General features: G+C 34.5%; 1 protein-coding gene across 8 annotated transcripts in view; it reads right to left on the bottom strand.

Moving 5' to 3' along the window:
- Window positions 1-20,743, bottom strand: part of LOC141447041 (5-hydroxytryptamine receptor 1-like) — a 590,328-nt gene that overhangs the window by 271,405 nt on the left and 298,180 nt on the right. The window contains exon 1 of one of the 8 annotated variants that reach the window (XM_074114189.1): window positions 18,081-20,658. The exons of 5 other annotated variants lie outside the window; for them this stretch is intronic. The gene's annotated coding sequence lies outside the window, so the exon portion shown is untranslated. Of the gene's footprint in view, window positions 1-14,958; window positions 15,092-18,080; window positions 20,659-20,743 lie in introns of those variants that run through there. 2 more of the 8 variants (XM_074114190.1, XM_074114187.1) reach the window with 2 other exon arrangements.

The following is a 20,743-nucleotide window of genomic DNA, read 5'->3' as shown; positions in this document are numbered from 1 at the left end:
ATGATTTCTTTACTAAATTGTAGAGAAAAGATATCTCTATAACTGATAAGAATCGCAATGTTTTAGTGGTAATAGTTAATGAGATATGGAAGGTTAAATTGTAGAGGTTTTCAAGTACGTTCAAATTTCAAACCATTTTATCTCTCTTCCGATTCATTAAAATCCAATGATTTCTTTACCAAATTGTAGAGAAAAGATAGCTCTATAACTGATAAGAATCGCAATGTTTTAGTGGTAATAGTTAATGAGATATGGAAGGTTAAATTTTAGTGGTTTTTAAATACGTTCAAGTTTCAAACCATTATATCTCACATCTGATTTATCAGAATCCAATGATTTCTTTACTAAATTGTAGAGAAAAGATATCTCTATAACTGATAAGAATCGCAATGTTTTAGTGGTAATAGTTAATGAGATATGGAAGGTTAAATTGTAGAGGTTTTCAAGTACGTTCAAATTTCAAACCATTTTATCTCTCTTCCGATTCATTAAAATCCAATGATTTCTTTACCAAATTGTAGAGAAAAGATAGCTCTATAACTGATAAGAATCGCAATGTTTTAGTGGTAATAGTTAATGAGATATGGAAGGTTAAATTGTAGAGGTTTTCAAGTACGTTCAAATTTCAAACCATTTTATCTCTCTTCCGATTCATTAAAATCCAATGCTTTCTTTACCAAATTGTAGAGAAAAGATAGCTCTATAACTGATAAGAATCGCAATGTTTTAGTGGTAATAGTTAATGAGATATGGAAGGTTAAATTGTAGAGGTTTTCAAGTACGTTCAAATTTCAAACCATTTTATCTCTCTTCCGATTCATTAAAATCCAATGATTTCTTTACCAAATTGTAGAGAAAAGATAGCTCTATAACTGATAAGAATCGCAATATTTTAGTGGTAATAGTTAATGAGATATGGAAGGTTAAATTTTAGTGGTTTTTAAATACGTTCAAGTTTCAAACCATTATATCTCACATCTGATTTATCAGAATCCAATGATTTCTTTACTAAATTGTAGAGAAAAGATATCTCTATAACTGATAAGAATCGCAATGTTTTAGTGGTAATAGTTAATGAGATATGGAAGGTTAAATTGTAGAGGTATTCAAATACGTTCAAAACATTTATTTGCAGCTTCAGGCAAGTAAACATGGAAGTTTTAAAGTAAAACAGGTTAATGTCCTTAAGTATTTCTCTGTTTTTGTAACAGTAAGATAACCTCTACTGTAGATGTAAAGTTAACTTCCTACTTGGTAAGTGAACTCTGAAAGTTAACAAAATATGTATGTACTCGTAGTGTGGCGGAAGGGCTGGCTGGCTGGCTGTTGTGCCCATTAGGGAGGATTTAACCATTTGCAGGCCCTACACTACCAACATGGGTTGAGTGTTTAGAAGAGGAACATATAATACTCTTTTTTCTCTCAAGTAGCGTTATTATTTTTCTTTTTTTTGTACCAAAAGAGGTACTTGAAGACTGTTTTCTCTTTTTTGGGGTTTTTGTTTTTGGGTTTTGTTTGTTGCTAAGTGATTTTTTTTTTCTTTTTTTAAACGGCTTACAGGAAGAAATATTTCGATAGCGAAATTTTCAGTTTTAGGGGAATAAATACGTTATAACAAATATTTTTATTGATCTAATTATTTAGTTTTATGAACTATTGATATAAAAAAAAACTATAGAACTATAGATAATGTAATTTTTTTTTTTTAAATTTAAGGCTCTTCAATAGGCAGTTTCAGTTTTCTAAGCCTAAAAAAACTCTGTCCGCTTAACAGGCTATCCTACAAGAACTCCGCAAAGAAGTCGTAAAGAATTAAACCATTAACCTAATCTCTTCACCGAAATGTTTGATGTGCTGAAATATGATAACTAATATTAATGAACTATTTGATTTAATAATAGAACAATATTGAAGTTCCTACTTATTGATTGATACCACAGTATCAACTCTACCAAAATTCCAGTAGGAAAACTATTTACCATTAACTGTATTTACTTAACTAGAGACGCCTGCAGATATTTACCACCAAGTAGTTGTACCATCTACGGATATACAGATTGATTCAACTCATAATCTAGCCTTCATATTATTTTTATTGAATTATCGATGGCTAACATCGAACGAAAATATCAACTCTTTTTTTATCGGAATATTGTTCAAAGATGGAGGTTTCTTTGGCCGTAAATAGCTTATTATTATTACTTATCCAATAGCTATTTAAGTTCAAGTTTGTTACACTTCAGGGATGCTAAGTTCCTGAAAGTGGTGGCTAGTCCACCGCCTCTATTGGGCCTCAGGCTACCAATTTAACTGCGAACAATAGTTACAACTCGAAGCTACAACTTACTAAGGAATATTTAATGGAGTTCATATTTGTTTCAATTTCTTGAGACAATCAAATAATGTTCAATACATTATGACGTTATAAAAGCGGAAATACTAAGAGAATATTTAGTTCTATTCGGCGGGATTTTGGGGGGGCAAAAATGTTCGTTGTAATTCACATAGCTTCCGAGGTAATAAGATTGCCGACAAAACCTGTTTTGAAATAACTTGAAAATTAAAGGAAATCACAGCGTGCGAGAACGATCACAGTAATCCGGGTGAGTTACAAAAGAACGCGAGACGTCTTCCGAATTAATGGTACCAGAGTAAAGCATTCTTGATTGATTGTTTTCATTCCAAAATACTTCATTTTGTGATGGGCCGCAGGAGACTGCTGTTTGTGATTTTTTTAATCCTTAAACATCTTTTCTTTATTGAAGATTACTTTATTGATGGTTTAATGAAGCATCTTCAAGTTTTCAAGGCGTTGTTCCATTTTGTTTTTTATACAATAACTTACTGGGCAGAAGAAAAGCACTCTGACTGTGGTAGGGTTAGGAATTAGTTTTGTAGAGTTAGGTTTCCAGTTCTGGAAGCCAGCTGTCAACAAGTTGATTCGTGAAGGGCGGTCGTTTTGAATTCAACACTGTACGATTTCTTTTACTTGGGAGCAATCTAATAAACTTCAGGAGAAGGTGCTTTTGAGAAGACAAGGGACCAGTAACACCCGATTGGCCAAAACAGATGGCACATCTCCCAGCGGTCCCACTGTAAATGCTCGCTGGCATTAGACAGAGTAACAAAGCTTACGTCTTTTTATTAAACAGATTGGCTCAATTCCAAAGTGTACCCTGCACTTGGTGGATTCAGGCCCCTATGGTGGCCAATGGTAGAAAAGTAGGAATCGATCTTTTATCTCGTCCCTTAATGATCTGAGAAACCTCTGGCCACTTGAAGACAAGAAGATAATGGTTATAAAAGACCAATTTACAGCCAAATTATTGTCAATTGTAATATTTAGGCCCAAGGTTAGATACTGGCGAAAAATGGAGCTAACACTTCTTTCATTGGCCCGTAGCCTGTCCTGATTGGATCTGGAGGGAGCATGAAAATAATTGGGTGTTGTGTCCTAGAGTTAAACACAGCAAGACTATTTTACCTTGGCTGTATAAGCAAAGAGCCAAAGGGACTCAGGAATTTGGGTAGAAATCAGATTACTCTGAACGCAGGCCTATTTACTAGGCATGGTAGGTTCAGGATGCAGTTCTGTACAAGGTGGGGCTTATTAGCTCGGAACCGTAGTGTGCAGATTGGGTCAGTGAGAGGAGCCTCTCACTTGTTGTTCGATAGCGTTGCAATCGAGGGGTGGCGCTATGAAGCCCTTGGATCTTCGAGACCAGAGGAGATAGTAGCGCAAAAAGAACTAGTCCACAACCTTCTTAGTAGGGGAGATTTCGTATACTGGATCCAAAAATAAGAGTGCTGGCACAATAAGCCTCTTGTGGTTGCGGTGCCGTGGGGCGTAGGTCCAGTCCCGTTTCTAATTTTAATGCTTACTCTACCAGTGTTAGATACATAATTTAATTCAATAAAATAGCATATTGTTATTATTTTTTGTCAGAATTCTCTCGAAAACTCACTTTGATAATGCATTTATCGGACTATTGTTTGCATGTAGTGCATATGAGGCCAAAAATGTAAGATATTTTGCTTATCTGTGGAACAAAAAATGGGGACGAGCATTCTTCTCAAAAACTATGAGCAGAAATGTATAGACGGAAATTTTGAGGTTTATTCGAGTAGATCAAAGCAATAATCGTTTACAAACTGATAAATTTGCTTTGATTTCTAAATTTTGGAACAAATTCGTAGAGAACAGTCAAAACTGTTCTAACCAAGAGCATATATCTCTTCCAAGGACATTTGTTCCCAACAAAGTCAAGTTGCAGATTTACTCAGTACATGCCAAATAAACCGGACAAATTTGGTAACAAATCTTGGCTAGCGTTCAGTGCAATAAAAGGCTTTCCATTTTTGGGAAAACGTGAAAGCAGAGAACCTATAGTTCCGTTTGGGGAGTTGGTCGCTCTGAAATTAGCCGAAATGTATACAGCTCGTGGTAGAAATATAACCGTGGAAAATCTCGGAGATGGCCTCAACCAATAGTTTTCAATATCCTAGACTTAGCCCCGGGATAAATGCATGGATTTTGTATTAAAAAAAAATACCGGAAGTGAAATTTCAAGGCAAAACTTTGTATTACCATTGCAAAAGCATGACAAATATTAGTGCACGAACAAGTGGTCGGAAAATAGCCAAATAAGATACCGTAAAGGCAATAAGACTAAAAAAATGCTGTCTAAACTGTAAAAAATACGTATGCGGGAAATGTGCAATTGAGGAGCCTACAATTAAAAAAGATTATGCAATAAAGAGTAAAATCTACGAGATTTATTTTTAAACAAAAGAAACTACGCCTTTTTCATTGTTCAATAATTATTATTAAAACTGTCCGGTAGGACAGTTGTAAAAGGGTTGATCGTCAAAAACTGTACGAAAAAGCGTAACGTTGAAAAACACCCAACTTTGTCAATTTTTTTCTCTTTTTCTATAAAAGATAAAATTCCCAAATTTCCTTTAAAATAAAGGGCAAACCCTCCTTTATAACTGCAATTTTTTTGCACCAACCTAGATCTGATAGATTTTGAGAAAAAAGATGCTGAAAATGATCAAAAACGGCTTTTTCAAAAAATGTTCTTGTTCTTGTTCTTCTTCTTCTTCTTCTTCTTGTTGTTGTTCTTGTTACCTTTTTTGTAAACAACGTAGCGCCTAAACGCGCGAACCGATTTTCATGAATGAGGTGTCATTCGATTCGGAATTTTATGTAGATGTGCCTTTTGGGGGTCTCGACGCTGTACATCGAATGGGGGAGGAGTTAGCCCCCTTTATGTAAGGCCCTCTCCAAAATTATTATTACTAATTACTCTGTAAATCTTGGCCCGATTTTGATAAAATTTGGTAGGATGATAGGGTTAGGGCTCCCCTACGTAACATTAAAGCGGCGATCAGCTCTTACACTTGTTAAGGGGAAGTATAGCAATCGTTGCAAATTATCGACACGTGAACCGATTTTTATGAATGAAGTGTCATTCGAATCGAAATTTTGTACAGATTTGCACTTTAAAAGTCTCGACGCCGAGCCTCATAAGGAGGGGAGTTTGCCCCACCCGCCCTTTCTAAAATTATTATTACCAATATTTCTATAACGCTTAGTCCGATTTTGATAAAATTCAGCTCGAATAAGTGGTTAAAGCTCGTCTACGTTGCTATGCTCTTGCACCTACTAAGAGGAAGTACTGCAATCGTTTAAATTATCAATGAGTGAACCGATTGAAATCAATGAATTGTCGTTAGATTAAAAAATCTTTGCCTCTTTGCCTAGAAGTACTGCAATCGCAGTTTATTTTTCTTACTCCTCTTAAAAGGAAGTACTGAAATCGCAGTTTAATTTTGCTATTTACGTACAAATACCTATGTTATTCAAAATATGTTATTCAAAACGCTTTTTTAAAAAAAGTTGTTATTGAGAATGGTTTGGGGGACCGCAACTATAATCATTCTTTAAAAAGATCTCTCCAGTGGTAGTTACGGTTCCGACTTACCACCTAATCAGGTTATAATGATAGAATTGCTTATTCCAAATTTAAAAAAATCTGTAAAGCAGATATGTAACTTTGCAAAATAGACAAAAAGGAAAATCTATCCAAAAGGTACAAAAATCTCTTTAACAAAAACTTACAGTTTAAAATGTTAAGTATAAGGGTTGATTAAACGCCAAAAGGTACACAAATCAGCAAGCACCCAACATTTCATTAATTCTTCATTAATATTTAAGTAATTTTACTGCATTATTTTTCATTAATATTTTTTAGAATTTATTAGATGTCACAGACCCTTATGCTGGCCACTTCATTTATAATATTTTTTTGTTATAATTATGATAAATCACACATACGTACATGCATGTTAAAGTAGAAAAAGACAAAGTTAGAGTAGGCTACTGACTTGAATTCGTCTTACCGAAATATTCGTGAGCACAAATAACACACAGTTAATAACAAGTAGATTATTCAACAACAATTATTCATTTCTCAATTGTAATTTAATTTAGTCCCCCTAATTTTACTTATAGTAAAATACTGGAATAATTAGCTGTCCTAAAAATATACATATCTTATTTACTTTATATTACATATTACATTTTTTTTTATAAAAAAAAGTTTTGAATTTTTTAGCCTCATAATTTTTTTTTATTTTTTATAACGTTTTTCTTTTTAACCTGTAATTAATAGTTTGATTATTATAAATAACTAGATATTACAGTCAATCTACAGTGCTACTTGAACATATATTTTGTAGACGAAAATGGCCAGCATAAGGGTCTGTGACATCTAATAAATTCTAAAAAATATTAATGAAAAATAATGCAGTAAAATTACTTAAATATTAATGAAGAATTAATGAAATGTTGGGTACTTGCTGATTTGTGTACCTTTTGGCGTTTAATCAACCCTTATACTTAACATTTTAAACTGTAAGTTTTTGTTAAAGAGATCTTTATTCTAAAATAAGAAATTTAAGTGACTTTAAAGTCCGGTCATTTGACCGTTCATGGTAGGAATAGTTATGCATAAATGTCGGTAAGTTTAGTGTTAAAGTATAGCTTATTAACAGTTCACAACGTTAACTTAAGAAAAAGGTAAATTGTACGAGGGTCGTTTGAAAAGTCCGTGCAAAGTCAGAGAGATAGCACTACTGGCGCGTATCGAGGTTATGTTTAATTAGTAGCATCTCTTGGAAGAACACACACCAAGTTTCAGCCAGATCGGTCTATTTCTTTGTGTTTGGCATTCGTTTGAATCGAGGAAGTCGAGTGATTTTCAAAAAATGGACGAAAAAGAATTTCGTGTGTTGATTAAACACTACTTTATGAAAGGCAAAACGGCTCAGGAGACTAAAGAGGAGCTTGATAAACATTATGGTGACTCTGCACCTTCGATTAGAACAGTTTGTAAGTGGTTTCAAAATTTTCGGAGTGGCCATATGGGCACAAGTGACGCTAAACGTTCTGGACGCCCTGTTGAGGTTACTACTCCAGAAATCATTGATAAAATCCATGATATGGTGATGGATGACAGAAGAGTGAAGGTGCGTGAGATTGCTAGTGCTGTGGGCATCTCGAATGAACGGGTACATAATATTTTGCATCAACATTTGGACATGACAAAGCTATCCGCAAGATGGGTGCCGCGATTGCTCACGCTTGACCAAAAACGAAATCGTGTGAAGTGTTGCAAGGACGGTTTGCAGCTGTTCCAGAAGAATCCGCAGGACTTTAAGCGTCGTTTCGTCACTGTGGATGAAACATGGATACATCACTACACTCCTGAGACCAAAGAACAATCTAAACAATGGGTTACCAAGGGGGAATTTGCGCCAAAAAAGGCGAAGACCGTTCCTTCGGCCGGAAAGATTATGGCGACTGTCTTTTGGGATTCGCAAGGAATAATCCTCATCGACTATCTGGAAAAGGGTAAAACTATTACAGGTGCATATTGTTCATCGTTATTGGACCGTTTGAAAACCGAGCTGCAAGAAAAACGCCCACGATTGGCCCACAAAAAAGTCCTTTTCCATCACGACAACGCACCAGCTCACACGTCAGCAGTTGTGGTCGGAAAATTAATGGAAATAGGGTTCCAACTCGTTTCACATCCCTCCTATTCTCCAGACTTGGCTCCCTCGGACTACTATTTGTTCCCCAATATGAAGAAATGGCTGGCGGGAAAAAGATTTTATTCAAACGAGGAGGTGGTGATTGCAGAAACGAATGGCTATTTTTCAGACTTGGACAAATCCTATTATTCGGAAGGGATCAACAAACTAGAGCAGCGTTGGACGAAGTGTATAAGCCTAAAAGGAGACTATGTTGAAAAAATAAAAAAGGTTTACCCCAAAAAATTAAGTAGTTTTTATTTTTGCACGGACTTTTCAAACGACCCTCGTAAAGCTCATTTTTTAAAAAACTTTTCCAACAATGTCGCAGTTAGCTGGAAAACCTAACTTTTGATTGTTGCGAAAAGAAAAAAGAATTTTTATTCATCACTTAATTTTCACTTAAATTTTCTGAGATTTTATTTTGTTTAGAGACATTAAATTAAAAGATTTACGAATCAAAGATTTGGAATAAAGGTTCACAGTATTGCAAACTGGGATAATACTCTTTTCAAATAAAGTTTTTTTATATGAATGGATTTTTTTTTAATTTTTTTACATCTTAAGCAGTAATGAACTTCTTTGGATAATGTAAATAAGTTAGGTTTTAACTTGGATACAATGGAATGAATAAAGAAAAAACTGGTTGGAGTATTTAATAACAGCTTTTGTGGGTGATTTGGTGAAGGAAAACTATTTAAAGAAATAGAGACAAAAAAGGTTGTCATAAATTAACTGATATTCGCTTTATTAATATAGCAATTTAAATCTCACAGGTCAAGGGTCATGTCAGTTTGAGATTCAGAACAAATTTTTCCCTCAAATTAATTTAACTATGCAGAGAAAAAGGGGGGGGGAATTGGTAAAAAGGAAGTAGTTTTCTCACAAATATTGGACAAAAAAGAAAGGCCCCATTTACAGAGAAAGTTTTATTAGAATCTCTACCTTTAGAGATAAGGTATATTCGAATAATAAGTTAGATGTGTACAACTTAAAATACGAACATTTATTGAGCGAATTAAGTGTTAACACTTCCTTCGACTTGATAAAGGTACCGGAAAAGATGAGAACCGCGGCCTTCGAAGATTACATTTCTTCCCATTATCCGGGCTCATATCGTTTATTTACAGATGGGTCCAAAATCTATAATAAAGTCGGAAGCGCTGTGTATGATCCGGTTCGGAACTATTTTACGATAATTAAATTAGAAGATGAGGCGTCCATCTATACAGCGGAGCTAATTGCTATTTTAACGGCTTTAAAATATATTTATTCGTTGTCGGAGAAAAAAATATACCATTATTAGTGACAGCCAGAGTGCGTTGTGTAAATTATCACATATACACAACCAGTCTACAGGAATGAATCACATTATCGCAGAGATTGTAGAAACTATTGCCATTTTTAAAGAGAAGGGAGTCTGCATTCATTTTTTGTGGGTAAGGGGTCATTGTGGTATAAAAGAGAATGAAATTGTTGATACACTTGCAAAGGAAGCCACCAATAGTGGGGGAAATGGCTAATTATAAATTACCACACACCGATATCAAGGGTATAATTGCAAAAGCAGCACTACAAAAATGGCAGACAGATTACAAATAATAGTGATAAAGGTAGATTCTATAAAACTATGGCAGATCAGTTACCTAGACAACCATGGTTTAAGGGAACTGTCACTAATAAATGGGTTGTTATGACAATAAGCAGGCTGAGAGCGAACCACGCGGTGTGCGGATCGTATCTACACAGGATCAACAAAAGGTCCTCTCCTCTTTGCGTAGATTGCAATGAGGAGGAGGATTTCAAACATGTAATAAAGATATGTCCACGTTATGTGGTAGAAAGGAAACGAATGTTTGACGATATATACAGGTATTTAGATGCACCATTTCGCTACGAAGACATTATATTCTCCACCAACATTTATGTGCTTAAGTCGATAGCAGAGCTAGCAATGAAATATGAATGTATTTAAAAGCTATAGCCGAATTAGAATGAATGGAAGAAAATGCTTAGAGAAGGATTACGTGATTTTAATTTTGGTTAAGCTATAAGGATGGCAGGAGCACAGAGTGCTGCTCCATCCATTAGCAGTAGTTTATGTAAATAGCAGTATATAGTGTAATGATGAATGTGTGAAGCGAATGTATTTGTAGGTAAGAATGGAGAGTGAGTGATATTCTAGTGATAAGCACCTAGACGATGCTGGCTGTATGGCGGAAGCCAATGCCAAAAAAAAAAAAAAAAAAAAAAAATAGTTTTTGTGTGTTGTGAGGTTAACAGAGATAGAGGCAGTTAAACAATGGACGACTCTGGGCTGGATATACGAGTAAAGTCGATATCAAGTCGGTAATAAAGACATTCTAAAAGCACGACTTAATAGTAAACCTACACCACCATTCTGCTCATCAAACCATTTAGCCATTTTTTCCATCCGTCATAATTGATCAATTAGTTTTAATAGTTTAGTTTGTAATTATCTCTCGTATTTAAGTTATGATTAATGCCAGACATTAAACTATTTTATTAATTAATCTATAGTGATTTCTAGCAGCTCTTTTTTTAGACTCTACTCTTTAGAATACAAACACCAAGCTCTTTCTTCAATTAAGGAATCGATGAAGGAACAGTTAAGCTAAGGATACCCAACTTATGCTTCTAGATCATTGCGCAGGAATCAAATGAAACTATATTTTACGAGGTGTGGCTACTAAATAACGAGACTATTGCTGTAAAACATTTTATTTTAAATTTATATAATATTTAGTTATTATCACCTTCAATATACACCCCTCCTCTATCCCTACAACGCTCCACAGTGAATTTACCATTGTTCGAAAAAGTGCTGGAAGTCTTTTTCTGTGAGCTCCTGCATGACGCGTGCCGCTTTTTCTTTCACAGCTTCATCTGGACTGAAATCGCGTTCCTTTTAATGCAGATGTGAATAATGCGCGTTGTCTTCATGGAGAACCCCGTGACTTGTTCTTCCACAAATCGGGAAGTCGTTTTTTTCCTTACTCTTTCACGGAGTTATCAAGCACCTCACGATAGTATTGTTTGATTAATTATAATCGATATTTTCATCCGTTTTGGATGTGGAAGGGCGACCTGGGCGGTCATCATCTCCGACGTCTTCTCGGCCATCTTGGAAACGCTTGAATCACTCAAAAACTTGCGCACGTGATAAACATTCATCGCCATAAACTTCTTTTAATAAAAGATAAGTACCAGTAACGGTTTTACCCAATTTCATGTGAAATTTCACGACAATTCGTTGCTCTACTACATGTGTAGTATCATGTTTTCGGGCAAAACAAAACTAACACCTCTTACACGAAACGACGGTTCCGGTCAGACAGATTTCTTTACAAACACGTGAGACGCTGCAATCGAAAGAGAGAAGGCTTTACGCTGCACAGCTGTCGGTCGTTAGGATTTGGCGCATGCATAGTTCTTCTGTAGCAGCATCAGTCAAAGTTATTTAATAGCCACACCTCGTATAATCGCCAGAATTGCTGCAGGTAATAGCTTCTTTTATGCAACTTTGAAGGTTCAAGAATTGACCACAGAAAGCAAAAGTGCCTGTGAGGCACAGATCAGATCTACGGCGACGTGCGACAATAAGCCTTCGATGTAGACTAAGGAAAATGAGAAGGGTTTTCTAATTTGAGGAATAAGTTTAGAGGGGGAAAATGCCAACAGGCACCGTCCGCCGAGGCGGGTGTGTGGGGCTTCACCCACTAAAAACCCCCTCTTTTCCAGGTGAGTTTCCTCCACGGCACCACCATAAGGTATTTCTTCGGGGAGGCACCTCGTATATTATTCGTCACCTTTTACAAACAGATAGTTCTTATCTTTCGATCCTCTCCAGATCCTTCCTCTTTACCCTTAAAATCCTCCTAATATTCAAGGCGATGACATGCCAATTTTCTTTGCGTCCTAGGATTGCCATCATCAGCGTTTCCGGGACAATAACTCCTGTAACGTCCATAATGTTTTTCCTTTCTACCTTCCACCGCACGCAGTCAAAGAGTGTGTGCTCAGCGTCGTCTCTGGGTGAGTCACCGTATATACAAGCACCATCAGGGCGTTTTCCCATGCGGGCTAAGTATACCATGAAACAGCCATGTCCTGTAAGGATTTGGGTCATGTAAAAGTCGACCTGACCGAACTTCCTTGTGGCCCATAGTAATGGATCTGCAATCAATCTGGCCGTCCATCTTCCCCGGCTCTCGTTGGCCCATCGGGCAGTCCACTCCTGTTCTACATGAGCTTTGGCTAATTCATTAGCAGTCCCTGCATCCACGCCTTCTTCCTTTCTCAATAGATAAGCTTTCTTCCTTGCGGAGGCCATTAGATCTATTGGGGTCATACCTGCCAGAACTAAGGCAGCCGGCTCCGATACTGTCCGGAATAAAAGTACTAAGATAAACAAAATGAATATAATCACTGTTTTTAATAAAAACAAAGTTAAGTAATAAAACCAATTCAAGTTATTACAAAATTACACCTGAATGCCTGAATAATTATTTTTGAATTAAATTTATTATTTGATTTACTACTTTAAAGATCCTTAGAAAATATTCTATTAACGCCATTAAATTAAATAAATAAAGTAATGAGCAAAAAATATTCAATCATAATCATAATATATTTAGTATTCAGGAGAGTAATAATCACGATTTCTAACGTAGGTAGATTAGATTATATTAACTAATATGCGTTCCTTTGATGTTATAGGTAATATAATTTTATAATACACACTATAATGTGATGAGATTATAGTTATTTTAGTATGCATGGGATTTGCAACAGCACATTCATCTCTTATGAGATAAATGCAGACAATCTACTGGTGATCTGCAGTTGAAGGATATGGTGAAGTAAATCAGAGAATAAAAGAAATAATTAGTGCTAGATAATAACATAATAATCATGTCTAAAACAAACAACATAACAAAACAAAACTAACAAACAACAAAAATATTTACTAGCATTACGCTGTAAGTTGGTCTGAGCAAGATCTCTGTCACATACGAGGGTCGTTTGAAAAGTCCGTGCAAAGTCAGAGAGATAGCACTACTGGCGCGTATTGAGGTTATGTTTAGTTAGTAGCATCTCTTGGAAGAACACACACCAAGTTTCAGCCAGATCGGTCTATTTCTTTGTGTTTGGCATTCGTTTGAATCGAGGAAGTCGAGTGATTTTCAAAAAATGGACGAAAAAGAATTTCGTGTGTTGATTAAACACTACTTTATGAAAGGCAAAACCCCTCAGGAGACTAAAGAGAAGCTTGATAAACATTATGGTGACTCTGCACCTTCGATTAGAACAGTTTATAAGTGGTTTCAAAATTTTCGGAGTGGCCATATGGGCACAAGTGACGCTGAACGTTCTGGACGCCCTGTTGAGGTTACTACTCCAGAAATCATTGATAAAATCCATGATATGGTGATGGATGACAGAAGAGTGAAGGTGCGTGAGATTGCTAGTGCTGTGGGCATCTCGAATGAACGGGTACATAATATTTTGCATCAACATTTGGATATGACAAAGCTATCCGCAAGATGGGTGCCGCGATTGCTCACGCTTGACCAAAAACGAAATCGTGTCAAGTGTTGCAAGGACGGTTTGCAGCTGTTCCAGAAGAATCCGCAGGACTTTAAGCGTCGTTTCGTCACTGTGGATGAAACATGGATACATCACTACACTCCTGAGACCAAAGAACAATCTAAACAATGGGTTACCAAGGGGGAATCTGCGCCAAAAAAGGCGAAGACCGTTCCTTCGGCCGGAAAGATTATGGCGACTGTCTTTTGGGATTCGCAAGGAATAATCCTCATCGACTATCTGGAAAAGGGTAAAACTATTCCAGGTGCATATTATTCATCGTTATTGGACCGTTTGAAAACCGAGCTGCAAGAAAAACGCCCACGATTGGCCCAAAAGGACAAAAAAGTCCTTTTCCATCATGACAACGCACCAGCTCACACCTCAGCAGTTGTGGTCGCAAAATTAATGGAAATAGGGGTCCAACTCTTCTTCTTCTTTATTTTCTAGTTTTAAGAAGATATAAATCTTATTCACTTGATTCACTTTAAGCCTATTGATTAGAAAAGATTACAAAGATTTGGCCTAACATAAGCGAGTGAAATACATCAGCTGCATGGAGCCTAAAGCAAGGCTTTAGGGATTAAATGACACGAGCATTAAGTAAGACAGATTGACTTGTTACATTAGATTGTATCGTAAATCGTCAGCAGATTTACTGACAAGACTTGTCACTCCTATTATGTGCTTTATATCTGGATAGGCTTTCATTGAAAACCGACATGCACAAGTTTGTTGACCAATAAGAGATTACTTGGCAAATTGCATCTTTAATCCTAGTTGCAGTGGTTAAGTTATAAGATTTTACGTTGTATTATTGTCGGTCCTCTCCTTTCTATTTACCCTAATTTTGATTAGAGTATCACGTTTTTGGAAGCTTCTCTGGGGTTTCTAAAATAAACTAATGCTTCCCGATGAACTGTTTTCATAGATACAACTTTGAAATCTCAAGAGATGGTCCTAATTAAGAGTAGAACCAAAAGCATAATTTATTCAGATTTATTTTAAGGACTAAAAATATGTATTTAGACTCTCTTAGGTGCTCATTAATTTCATCGTTAACTTTCGCCTTTAAATAAAATACCCAAGAGATAAGAGGAATCCTTATGCTAAGGGATTAACTATATTAGACCTGACGGCCCTAATTATTATTTGCCTTAAATAGCAGTATTACTTCTGTAAATAATTTCCATTTTGTTAAATGGAACTTTAATGATGAAAAAACATTAAAAAGTAAAAATAACTTACTGAGGTGAAGCACTTTACTTTCCTTTACTTCAATTATTAAACTTTATCACTGACGATTTTTTATTTCTTTTAAATTAACCTTTTTTCCAAATTATAAGAAGGTATACCATATAAACGAAGGAATTATGTTAGGTTACTATAAGGTTATAGATTCAATTGGATATTAACAAATATCTAATCATATATCAATCAAATATCCAATCGATAATCATTTTCCACCGTTAGAATAGTAACGGTAGTTCACCAAACATTTACATTCTTTTAGAATCAATAAATTCATTTTGGTTGATTCTTTTTCAGAAAAAAAAACATTTCAAGTAAAACTACCTATAATAACATCCACAAAAATTTAAGTAGGATAGTTTATAGAGTTTTGTTTCTAGGTTATGTTTGATTCCTAAGTTTGGGTAACATCTCTGTGCGCCGCACCCTCAGTCCTCGGAAACCCTTTATCTTCCAGCCAATTTAATTAAATCTCATGCCATTTACTAAGGGCACGATATTTTTATAAAACATCTCCACAAGGTATCCAACAGTTTGATGTGTGCGGTTCATGTGTAGATTAATAAAGGAGGAGAAGAAATATTCTGTTCCGTGGACAATATTCAGAAAGGTAAGGGTCTCAAAGTCTTTTAAATACGCAAAGTAATATCATCAATCTTGCAGGAAACATTTAGTAAAGGAATGGTCCAGCAAAATTGGTTTTGGATTAAATGAAACCAAAAAATTATATAATTTTCAAAATTCAAGAGGAATATTTACTTTTAAAGTCTGTATTAAAGTGAAAATAAAGAAGCGAATTTAAGAAAATATTGATAAAAATCAAAAGAAAATCTTATTTAATATAAAACTTGTGTTTGTGCAACTGACAGAAGGTTTTCAGACACATCAATATCAGTGTGATTACAAAGAGTTAAATCTTTTAAAGTAACTTCTTTCTTCATGTTTTTGCTCTTTTTATAAGAAGCTTTATGATATTAAAAAAAAAAACTGAAAACTTTTGCGAGCCAAAAAGCAACAAAGAATCTTTGCTCTGACTAAAATATAAATCTTTTCATTGTGCTACAAATGCTGCCATCACTTGAGATCCCCCTTTTTTTAAAAATCTGTGAATTTTTGTAGATTTTGTACAAAAATTTAGTTTAAATCTTTTATTAACTTAAAGGAGTAATTTTCTTCTTTTTTTTTTTTTTTCTGAGTTAAGTTACAACTATCAGCATTCAGCATCCGCTACCTTTATACTCAGATAAATATTCTAGGGACAATCTTTGTCCCAGAATTGTAGAAAACAATGTGGACATACTTTAGACTAGACAAAACAGTGTTCCAATTATCTTATTAAAAAAATATTTAGTGCTTCTTTCTACAACTAATTTGCTCTAATAGAGATATGTTACCTCTCTAAGTTGGCTTGCCAGATTTTTTAGTCATACATAGCTCAATTCTACTTCTGCAAAGAAATTTAATTGAAGATAAAGCAATTATGTGTAACCTGTATCTAAAATTACGTTAAAAAATTAAAACATTTATTTATTGGACTGCACCTAGGACAAATGGTTGACTTGGAATCCCTCAGACTAAACTGAAAAGACAAGAAACTATCCAACGCTCCGAAAACTTCTCGCTAGACTACTTGTGACAAACGATCGAAACTCAACCTACAAAACAGAAGACTCTGTATATCTACTGTTACTGCGACCCTATTTGGTCATACGGCACAGAAGTATGGGGGATCGACTAAGCGTTCCAACTCCACTACGCCTCCAGACATTCAGTCTGGTCCAAAAATACTTCGAAAACTTCTTAAACGCTCCGTTCTATGTATCTAACCTCAACTATCCATAATTACCTCAAAATCCCTTTTTCATTACAGATCTTGCTAAAACACTCGTTTTCTCAAATTCAACATTCCATTCTACAGCAGCTCATCCTAACCCTCTCATAGAACACCTATCTTTCTCCACATTACCAGGTAATCCTCTAGGGAGATTAGACGAGAAGATGGCCTCGTGGTCTTCTCTTATCGTGAGAGTAAAGCACGTTACTGGAGTGACACCACTGGGTGCCTTCCCCACTCGTGATTTTCACGTATTTTTTTTTATCAGGTACCAATATTTGCTTGTTGCAACAATCGTTGCAGTTGTAAATTCCAATAAAAGATTAAAAAAAAAGTATACTTTTTTTAATATGTTAATCGTTAATAAAATATGTTCAAATCATGAATTTTTATAATTTATAAAATGTAAAATATACCACATTAATTTAACCAAAAAAGATTAAACTTATCATTAAAAAAAAACAAACAATCCGAATAAATAGGAACACTAGACCAAAGCTAATAATAGAAAAGATAATTTGAAGATTAGTCGTAGTTTTTAGATATTTCTTTGTTTTTGTATTTCTTTGTATTCCTAAATAAACATGTGGCCTTATTTAATTATTATTAGTAGATTACTTGTAATAGACAACAAATTTCTAGTTACTATTAAAATAATTCCTAAATAAACATGTGGCCTTATTTAATTATTATTAGTAGATTACTTGTAATAGACAACAAATTTCTGGTTACTATTAAAATAATTCCTAAATAAACATGTGGCCTTATTTAATTATTATTAGTAGATTACTTGTAATAGACAACAAATTTCTAGTTACTATTAAAATAATTCCTAAATAAACATGTGGCCTTATTTAATTATTATTAGTAGATTACTTGTAATAGACAACAAATTTCTAGTTATTATTAAATAAATTCATTATTACTTAGATATAAAAGTGTGCTTTAAAGTCAGGAACATCTCGCAAGTATTTTCACTCGTGCGAGTTATATTTTATAGGCGCGAATAGCTTAAGATTAATTGACCATGAGCTTAGCTCCAGAGTTATCTAGTTGCTAAATTAACAGTTTATTAGATTCCATAACTACATTAAAGATCTGCAGGATAAAGCGAACTGGGGTTGATCGGTAAGGTGGACGGATGTTCATTAAAAGGATTGGATTAAATTCCACTATTGGCTGGTATAGGTACGTTATGCTTCTATAGTTTCACTAATAATTAATGATTTATCAATTGCACTGCTTGTTATATTGCAAAATTTAATATATCTTATGGTTTTCTAACCTGGTTAAGGTTCCTGTTAAGGTTGCAAATATAATCCAGGTAAGCAGAAAATATTTTCTAAGAAGAAAAATGAAATTACTTTGGGAAAAGTTGAGGCCGCTTACGGTGATATTTTCTCACATTTAATTTAAAATTCTTGAAATACACTTCTAGACCAGAAAAAAGGTTCACAGAATTCAGTACTGTTTGCTTCATGTTAATGAAGGGCCACCTAACAAGTCACTATTTACTAGCAAACATTGTAAACAAAATAAGTCAGCTGGCTTAACAAATATTAACATAATTCAACCTTGAACTAAGTTTATTGCGATTGATTTTTAAATCTGCTCATAAAAACAAAAACTAATTAGCAGCAAAAACTAGTAATTAACGCTGAAATTTTAAAATAGCAGTTATTATAGATGATATTTTAGATTTTTTAGCACAAAATAAAGAGAGAAATGTTTATTCAGCGAGTTTAGGTCACAATACAGCACTAGACATGAAATCAATAGAACTGGTCTGAGACATATTTGTAACGGTTCTAATTCAAAGATGACGATATTCACACCGTACGATTTAAATAGCCATTGTAACCTCACAATATGTGTTGAACTGATGGTGAATTTTTTTGTTTTCCATCCAATTTTGATGATACTGCCATTTAAATTTGTATCGCCATTTTGTGAATGAGATACTCTGTTTGGTTTAAATTGTAGATATTAGCTACTTTTGTATTTGTCTACCAATAATGTCAGCAATTTGAAATTGGAATTATATTGAAGGAAATAATATTAAAAATACTAAAAAAAAGAGAATTATTTAACTGCATAACTTTAAATAATTGTAATTTTTTCTTTTAATGTATCACGAATTGCTTTAAGGAAGAGACATCAAGGTAAAATGTGGATAAAATCATTAAATAACAATCATTTTCGAAAAAAAATGGATGCCTTCTTTGGATAGATAGATATTTGGTTCGTCCACAGTTTTAATGAATAAGAATATATTTTTCTCTTCCTAAGAACCTCGTAAAGTTCAGTCCCCCGGTGATGTACAGTATTGTTTAGAGCGAGAGAACACTATTCGGAGGCAGGTAGTGCTCTGGAAAAATTTCGGGCACCATACAATAAAATAAATGAAATCAAATAGTAAAATTATTTTTTTAATATGTTTGTCAAATTTATCAGAAAACGTCCAACATCAATTTTTGTAAAATGTTAAAAAGTTTTTGAGTAAAAAAGAAAAAAAGAATTAAAAAATGAAAAAGATAAAAATATAAAAAAGAAACCGATATTAAGAAGCTCTAGAAATGGTGATGAATAGGCAGCGCCACCCTCGAGTCTGCTGTTGTCATCAGATGACCTTTCTGCTATTATTCTTCTTGTAACAACTGAACCGATCTGTTAGATGAGTAGCAGTTCTCCTACCAACTTCGGGATTCAAATGTTTCGATAATGAAAAATCAGGTATGAATCCTAGGTGGCGACACTCCAGTAACGTGAATAGATGCACTATACTCTTATCAGAAGAGTAGATCACGAGGGCCATCTTCTCTTCAATCTCCTTGGAGGATTACCTGGTAATGTGGAAGAAGATAGGTGTTCAATTAAAGGATTAGGATGAAATTTTAAGAAAAGAGTTTTAGTAAGGTCGTTAATGAAAGGGATTTTGAGATTATTATGGATGGTGAGGTTACAAATGTAGAATGGAGCGTTAAGTAGTTTTCGTAGTATTTTTGATTGTAAAGTCTGGATGCGTAAAGAATTGGAACGTTTATTCGATCCCCATACTTGGATGCCGTATGACCAAATAGGTCGCAGTAATACTAGATATAAAAGTCTTTTGTTATCTAGGTTGAGTTTAGATCGTTTATCAAGTAGTTTAGCGAGAAGTTTTGTAGCGTTGGTTAGTTTCTTGTCTTTTCAGTCTAGTCTGGGGGATTCCATGTCAACCGTTTGTTCTAGGTACAGTCCAAGGTAGCATACTTTGTCCACAGTTGGTATAGGAGTTGATGAAGATGGGAGACCAGAGTTTTCTTCTTAAAGTAAATACTGTAAATTTTGATTTCGCAGCGTCAGTTTTGATTCGCCATTTGTCAATCATCACTCGGGTAATACTACTTTCGCTCGAAGAAGGTAGCAATAGTGTATACAACGGTGAAAAGTTGAGTGATGTCTCCGAAATCCGAATTGATGATCCGGAATCATATTTTGTTCTGACGTTAAAGGATAAAATCTTTTAAGAAGTAGCTTTTCGAGGATTTTGGAAAAAACTGGTAGTAACTATTCCTCACACTGCTTTACAACTCTGTACTCAGAACGACGCACTTTCCCACTCTGTGGAAATTCTCAGTCATCAAAATGATACTATTTTTTGTTTTTAATTTAAAGCTATTTAAAACAACTTCGAAGAAACGATTTCCTAAACTTATTTCCAGAAATTCATAATATTAATGGTATCTTAATTCACAATAAACAAAAACTAGATCAAGGGAGTAAAATATCTGGAGTATTTAAAATTATAGCTCATGTCACCTTAAGTTATTGTTTATCTGATTCTTGAATATTAATTAAAACAAAATCGATACATTGCAAAACTAAATAATGCAGAAACTGGGTCGTGACAAAAAAAAAATATCAGCTGATTACCTCGAAAATGTAAGTAAATTAGTGGGGGGTGTG

This window comes from Rhodnius prolixus, unplaced genomic scaffold (genome assembly GCF_049639745.1).
Source record: "Rhodnius prolixus isolate KJV_2025 unplaced genomic scaffold, Rpr scaffold_7, whole genome shotgun sequence".
Classification (NCBI taxonomy): domain Eukaryota; kingdom Metazoa; phylum Arthropoda; class Insecta; order Hemiptera; family Reduviidae; genus Rhodnius; species Rhodnius prolixus.
This window is presented reverse-complemented; position numbering and strand designations above follow the sequence as displayed.